General features: G+C 47.9%; 1 protein-coding gene across 1 annotated transcript in view; it reads right to left on the minus strand.

Moving 5' to 3' along the window:
- LOC142771653 (uncharacterized) overlaps nt 1-6,729 on the minus strand; it is a 38,217-nt gene extending 31,488 nt beyond the window's left edge. Inside the window, exon 1 of the transcript XR_012886051.1 lies at nt 6,662-6,729. The gene's annotated coding sequence lies outside the window, so the exon portion shown is untranslated. The remainder of the gene's footprint in view (nt 1-6,661) is intronic.
- Nucleotides 6,730-8,039: the final 1,310 nt, after the last annotated feature.

Genomic DNA, 8,039 nt, shown 5'->3' on the forward strand with positions numbered 1-8,039 from the left:
GAACATGCACCCACTTGATGTCATCGCCAAACGGCTTCGCCGCGGCCACCTCCCGAAGAAGACAGAGGTCCTCGTGAGCACTGAAGCAACTCAAGGGCTTTTTAGCTGGTTGCATTCCTGTTTCAGAAGCGTTCGACGCGACCACGGCCGGCGACGCGACACCGCGACCGTTGGAGGCAGCCATTTTGAATAACTACGTTCGCTCGCCCGGCCGCCGCTGCGCGCTGCGCTGGGATGACGAAACGAGCGGGCGAGCGCGCAGCGCCGTAAAGCCGCTCGCCGCCTCAGCGTACTGGCGCATGCGCAGTGGCGTTTCCGCTGGTCCGCTCCGTTCCGCTGGCCGCTGGCCCGCTCTGCTAAAACTCTCTATTCCCATGCTCGCTGAAGCGCCATGCGTTGCAGCTCCCACAGACACTAGCGCCAGAGTTCCCTCTAGTAAGTATTGTAGGAAACTCTATAGCCTCCGTGAACGTTCTGACTCGCCGCGGGTTAGCGTGCTGTGTTCGTATTAGCGCGATAGCGTTGAAAAGCTCCTTTCGCATAAATGCCGGCGTCGGCGTCGTTGGCTGTCAGCGAAAAATCATCATGCTTGCATGACCGAAAAATATTAAACAAAGAAAATAAAATAAATAACAAAAAACTCCGGGGTGGAGTTGATATTGAACCGTGGCTTGAGTGGCAAACAGGTGTTCTACCACACAGCCATGCCTCTGCTTGTGAATATAGTGAAAATAATTTGCTGTGCTTGGAAAATGTCTTGAAACTAACTTTCCTGCTTCACAAAAACGCGCGTCCTGGATACATTCTTCGCAACACAACATGCTTCACAACACAACATGAAATATAGCTGTAATAATGCATGATGAAAGCGAACATAGCCATCGGCGTCGGAACATGCGAATATCATAATGGCTTCATAGCTTAAAGCCAAATATTTCATACATTGAGTGTTTGAAGTGCGCACTAGAGACAGGATATCGATATCCTGTTCAACTCTTAAAGGCGAAGCTTAAGCCCCCCCCCCCCCCCCGATTTTTTTCATGTAGTCTTGGTATTGTTTTCTCTCTTTGTCTTTTCGCCTGTTTTTCTACGTCTTTCTTGTCTTTGTTTTTATCTAGATTTTTTTTCTGTGACTATCTTTCTCCTACTCACTTTTTCTTCTTTTTCTCTTTCTATTTATGACTCTTTCTTTCTTACTCAGCCTATCTATTTACTTGTTTCTATTTAGGTTTTGCTTTTTTTGTTCCTTTTTTTTTGGTCTCCTTTCTGTCTGTGACAAAACCATGATGTTCTTAGGGTGTTCTGGTTGGGAACGTAGACAGTCCCAAGCAAACAACGAGGCTACTTGCAGATTTGAAGAATACTTTAATAAAAAAATGAAACAGAAATATAAAACAAGGACGAACAAAGGAAACCTCAAAAAAAAAGATTGAGGTGAAAAAAGTCTCTGATGAGCACAGCGTCGTGTCCAAAAAATCCGTCTTGACAAACGCGCGTTAACCCACCGAAGAGATCTGCAGACTAATACGTACCCAAATCTCAGTCCTCTCAGCAAAATATCTCCAGCAATATAAATATTCGCTTCGCGGACAACACCGAACACTTGATGACGTAACATGGGCCCGCCAACACATAAAGTAATAGGCGATTTAGCTTTTGCCTGCTGCTCTCTTGTATTGATAACGAATACTTTGGTGTTAGGTCGACACTTCGATAAGCAGGAGCGTCGGGATGAAGTACCGCGCAGGGCGCCCATCTCAAGCACAGTGATTTCATTGATATGTGGGGTTTAACGTCCCAAAACCACCATATGATTATGAGAGACGCCGTAGTGGAGGGCTCCGGAAATTTCGACAACCTGGGGTTCTTTAACGTGCACCCAAATATGAGCACACGGATCTCAAGCACAGTGAATGACGAGTATGTGCAGACCGTTTTTAGTTTTTGTGAATGCTGCCGGGTGGCATTTCCTTTCGGCTGGAAGGAAGGAAGGAAGTGCCCAGAAACTGTGGCACACACCCACATTAGGGGATTGGCCAAGAACCAGGTAGTTCTGACGAAATACTGTTAATTTGTAAGCTCACGGTTTTTAAACTATTGAAAAAGGGCAAAAATAAATGAGAAATATACAATTAGAAATAACGAATACACAAAATTAAGCAGGTGGTCTCACCAACAACAATAGGTAAATGAACGAATAAAGCTATTTGAAAAAAAGGTAATTGAGGGGTAATAATAGGTTCTACAGTCTGAACCTTTTTGAAGCTTTAATAAGCCATTGCAAGGCATCGGCAACTTTCCCGTCAGTGAACCCCAGAGACAAAGCGGCTGGGTCTCTGCGGCCCCGTAACTGCCACATTCTTTTTCTTTCTTGAGGCCACAAGTGCCTTTGATAAATATTTCTCAGTTTCATTACGCTCTTTGAGGCTGTTTGACTGCGCTCTACACCTGCAACGTGACAATGTTCTATAGCTGCCATCGTACGAGAGAAATAGACCTGGATCAGCCACGTAATGCGCAAGAAGGACAAGCAGTGGCCACTCCCACCAACAGAATGGTCAACAAGAGATGGCAAAAACAGCCGAGAATGGCAGTGACTTACGTGCAGTGAAGACATTTTAAAAAATAATTACAGTCAAAACATGGACTAGGCAGTGGCCTAGTCCATGTTTGACATTGTTTTTCGTTTTCATTTTTCCTTAAAAAATAATGGCACATATCCATTGAGGGGGATTGGCAAGATTGAGTAGTGTAAAATTTGAAAGGTCATTCGAAACTGTGACATTTAAAAACTAAAAATAAAAAACGGTCAGGATGCGAATTACAATAAATTAGGACTACAAGTTGGATGATCATTGCGAGGGGCCTTCATTTTTTAACGGACATAAAGTAGGCTCCTGCTGATGACGATAAGAAAACTGCGGGTATGGATGGATGGATGAATGGATAGATGGATGGATGAATGAATGAATGAATGAATGAATGAATGAATGAATGAATGAATGAATGAATGAATGAATGAATGGATGGATGGATGGATGGACGGACGGACGGACGGACGGACGGACGGACGGACGGACGGACGGACGGACGGACGGACGGACGGACGGATGGATGGATGGATGGATGGATGGATGGATGGATGGATGGATGGATGGATGGATGTGTAGGCTTATGCCACAGGAGCGAAAGAGAGACACGCCTGAACGATAACCGATGCCAGCCCGGAACGTGAGCCGTGGCTTCACGTGCCACGGCCTAGCGCCTTCTTTATTTTATTCTGTCGCCATCGCGCGCTCTCCGGTTTGCGCGCCGCCCGAACGAGGGCGCTACAGGGCCCCCCGTGTAGACTGGAAGTCGGAATGTGACATGCCGTTTGTGGTATTCCAACGGAAGATCAGTCGTAGATGAGAGGCTTTCTAGGGTGGTCTCCAGGTACGCCGGCTTGAGTCGGTCCAAGCTGACTGTCTCTTCATGGCTGTTCTGAAGTAGAGTGGCAGTTTTGGGGGTGCGGTGAAGGACGCGGAATGGTCCGTCGTAGGCTGATGTCAAAGGTGGTCTGACCGCGTCGTGGCGCACGAAAACATGTGTTGCAGTGGCCAGATCAGGGTGGGCGAATATGGTCTTGTGTTCGGAGGGTCTGGGTGGAGTGGGCCGGAGGTCTTGAACGCAGTCGAGGAGGCGTTGTAGGAATTGCTGTGGCTGGTCTTGTAGCTTCGTTGACGTGAAGAAGTCTCCCGGAAGCCGTAGAGAAGTGCCATACACCAGCTCTGCTGTTGAGCACTGCAGGTCTGCCCGGATGACAGCTCGTAAACCTAAGAGCACCAGTGGCAAGGCATCAACCCAGGTGGCTCTATTGAGGCGGGTAGTCAAGGCGGTCTTCAGTTGTCAGTGAAGGCGTTCCACCATGCCGTTGGCGCAGGGATGATAAGCCGTGGTACGGCAATGTCTGGCTCCGAGGATGCGATTAAGGCAAGTAAACCGCGAGAACTCAAACTGACGTCCACGGTCTGTTGTCACGGTGCCAGGACAGCCAAAACGGGATACCCACGTAGAAATGAAAACGCGGGCAACTGTCTCGGCTGTGATATCTTGAATTGGAACAGCCTCTGGCCAGCGTGTGAAGCGATCGACCATGGTCAATATATAACGGTACCCCTGAGACACTGGTAGAGGGCCCACAATGTCTAGATGAACATGGTCGAAACGACGGCCGGGTGGAAGGAAAGGTTGGGGCGGCGTCTTAGTATGACGGGAGACCTTTGTCATCTGGCAGGGCAGGCACATGCGCGTTCAAGCGCGCACATCACCGTTGATTCTAAGCCAGACATAGCGCTGGGTGAGAAGACGCTGAGTAGCCCGAATGCCAGGGTGACAGATGTCGTGTAAGGAGTGGAAAACGGTGCGTCGTAATGAAGCGGGAACGAAAGGGCGGGGAAGGTCAGCTGAGACATCGCACCACAAGCGCTCAGGTGATAATGGATGAGGCACCAGGCGTAGTCGGAGAGAACGGGGGTTCTCCCGAAAAGCGGCAAGCTCTCTATCATCCTGCTGTGCCGAGGAGAATGAGGCCCAGTCAATGGTTGGCGGTGGAGAGTCAACCGCGGCTATACGAGAAAGGGCATCTGCGGCGGTGTTGTCAGCTCCTTTCACGTGGCGGATGTCAGTCGTGAACTCCGGTATATAAGCCAGATGGCTGAGTTCACGGGGCACGTACTTGGATGAGTTAGTGCGGAAAACATACGCCAGTGGCTTATGGTCAGTCAGCACGTAAAACGAGCATCCTTCCAGGAAATGCCGAAAGTGCTGTATTGCAGCGTAGATGGCTAGTAATTCCCGGCCAAAGACGCTGTAGCGGGTCTCAGCAGGAAGTAGCTTCCGAGAGTAAAACGACAAGGGTCTCCACTCGGAGTTAATGCACTGCTGTAAGACGGCTCCGACGGCCACGCTGGATGCGTCCACCATCAACCGAGTAGGGGCGTTGCTGCGTGGATGAATGAGAAGCACGGCGTTAGCGACCGCTTGCTTAGCAGCAGCAAAGGCGGCCTGGGCCTCTGACGACCAAGGAATGGCGGAGGACGGGCCGGCGGTCGACCGAAGGAGGTCGGTGAGCAGTCGTAGCAGTTCGGCACAGTGTGGTATGAAGCGCCTGGAAAAATTCACAAGCCCCAGGAATTGGCGTAATTGGCGCAGTGTTGTAGGCTGAGGATAATCCTGAATTGCTTTAACGTGGGACCGGAGAGGGCGTATTCCTTTGGATGATATGTGATGGCCCAAGAACTCGAGCTCAGATGCGCCGAAAGTACACTTAGAGGCTTTCACAACGAGGCCATACTGCTGAAGACGTTGGAACAGAGCGCGTAGATGGTGCTCATGATCTTCAGGTGTGCGGCTGGCGATGAGGGCATCGTCAAGGTACAGTAGGAAGACCCTACTGTAGGAAGACCCTGTGCGGATGGATGAATGGATAGATGGATGGATGGATGGATGGATGGATGGATGGATGGATGGATGGATGGATGGATGGATGGACGGACGGACGGACGGACGGACGGACGGAAAACTTTATCGGGGTCCTGAAGGATTCCACCCCCGTTTCAAAGGGGTATCGCGGGCCGCTGGACAGCATTCAGCTGTTGTATGAGGACCGCACTTGTGAGCATTAAATGAAAGGCATTAATGAAAAAAATCTCCATTTTTTTTCTTGTAAAGAGGGGCACCACCAGAGCATGTGGTTAAAATCACTCATCACCAAAAATGGTTATTTTTAAAATGAAACGCAAAGATTACTTGCGGAAAGGAGATGCTAAAAAATAAACACAGATACCATAAAGAGCTTCTTCATAAAATAATCTCAACAGCATTGATCTAATGCGAAAGTACCGACAAAACAATACACGCAGATGAGTCAAAATGCAAATGACCAGCGGATCACAGCTTCTAGTATGCCACGCAGAAATCGTCGCAGTTGCAAGCGACTAAGTTAACGTTAACAGGTTCCCGGAAGATTCTTTACTGTTTCAACATTCATAGCATGGCTGTGTGGCATTCAATACGATCAAACATATTCAGATCTATCACGTTTGTTTAATTAAACCCTACAGTCACGAACCAAGATGTGCATGTGCGCGTGCGTCAAACTCGCATGGCATGTTTACAAGTCGCTCAGTATTACATTGCTATAGCTTCAGTAACTAAAGTAAATTAGCGTGTAACTAATTATATGATAGTTACGCAGTCATTTAGCTTCAATACTTGGATAAATCGCATCAACAATTAAGCTCCGTATGCATGCGCAGTTTACTTTTTGTCTGTATATTCTTTGGAGCGAAGAGAAAAATACTCTTCATGTTGCTTTTGGAACGCGCAACATCGAACGATCGTCGGTTATGATAGTCTCTCATGCAAAGCCATTATATACAGCAATACGCAGTGCTATTAACTTATGTCGGCGCTAGTTATCCATTCATAAATACTGCAGGAAAGTGCACACTTGGTTTCTGACCATATAAAAAAACATAAACAGGCGACGTGTGAAGCGCCTGCGAAGTTCGCGTACGAAATTATGTACGCCATGACTGAAGGGTCAAGATGTTCCACGAATTGCAATATGAAAATCTGAAACTGCCAGAAAGATTACGGGCAATTGAAAAGATCATACCGTAACACGCCATTGCGGTACTCTTCCTGCTACTTGCTCACCATATTTTAGAGCTTTCATAATTCCCCGAACTTTCGCCTTGTTTTGGTTCAGCTTTGAAAATACATTTTTTTTTCGACGGAGGCTTTTGTAACAGAGGTCGCATACGCTACGTGACAAGTTTAAAAATAAAAAAAAGATTACTATAGCGCTCACGAGAAAAATAACAAACGTGCTGGCATTTGAATACGTAACTAAGGTAGGCCCACTTAACAGCTGCACAAATAACAATGCATTAGAAGAAAGCATTGTGATGTCAAGTATTGAGTCTGAAACTCATTGTTCAGAAAATACCGAATCCATGCCAAGTCATGCTGCTTGCGGAAGGTTATAATCTCATTTAAAAAAAGGTTACACTCTCTCGGTGTTTTCTTATGCCTGAAATGAATGTTTACGCGTCGTAAAGTTCAAAGTAACACGACTCAAGAGAAGTTCATGGATCAATGACGGTGGAACAAAGCTCACGTCACAAATATTTATGGCGCGGTTAAATTACATAACACATAACGCATAGCTGCTATAAATAATGATGTAACGCATGCAATGATTGTCATGTTAGTACTTGTCATTCATGTTCGTCATACAATTACTTCGCACAGTAACAATTTTGTTATGTATCAAGCTAATGAAACGGCCCCGACCCCACTATGATGGTGCACATGCAAGTAATGCTCAACATGACATGAATGCCACGATTTTTATGTTACCACCTGCCATGTACATTTGTCAAACAGCCATGTCATGCAATGCCAATTATTGTGTGTATTGTTGCGACTGGCCTTTGGGCCACCAGCGACTTCGGAAGAACGATCTCGAAGCTGGAGGAAGGTGAACTTAAGCAGAGGGTTTATTTGCATTGTGTACATAGCGAGCCATCTCGAATGAGCCGGGTGGCTCATTATAAAGAGTACGCGTTCTCCCCAGACACCTATCCAATCATATGTCCAATCACGTGTCACACATACAACTTCCGAGGGTGACGCCCACACCCGCCCAAGTGAATGTGCACTATTGGGGCGTGGTCACCGCACTGCATTGTGGTATACCAACGTGGCTCTTCCTTCTCGTGTGAGTGCCGCTGGGTGAGGGTTCCCACACTCACACGACAGGGTGCATCAAAAGATCCGTCGCACGAAAGCTCAAAAGGTACGCCGAACCACCGCTCAATTAGCGGGGCGAATTGTCGGTGGGGCTGAGGCTCGCTTGCTGGATTCCGTGCCGACCGGTTGCGCCCTCGCGATCTCCGGCGTCAGCGTAGCTCTGGCCGACTGGGCTCACCCTACGTCACCTCCTGACGCCGACGACCTTCGACGACAGTGTAGCCCTGACTGACTGGACT

This window comes from Rhipicephalus microplus, chromosome 9, assembly GCF_043290135.1.
Source record: "Rhipicephalus microplus isolate Deutch F79 chromosome 9, USDA_Rmic, whole genome shotgun sequence".
Classification (NCBI taxonomy): Eukaryota; Metazoa; Arthropoda; class Arachnida; order Ixodida; family Ixodidae; genus Rhipicephalus; species Rhipicephalus microplus.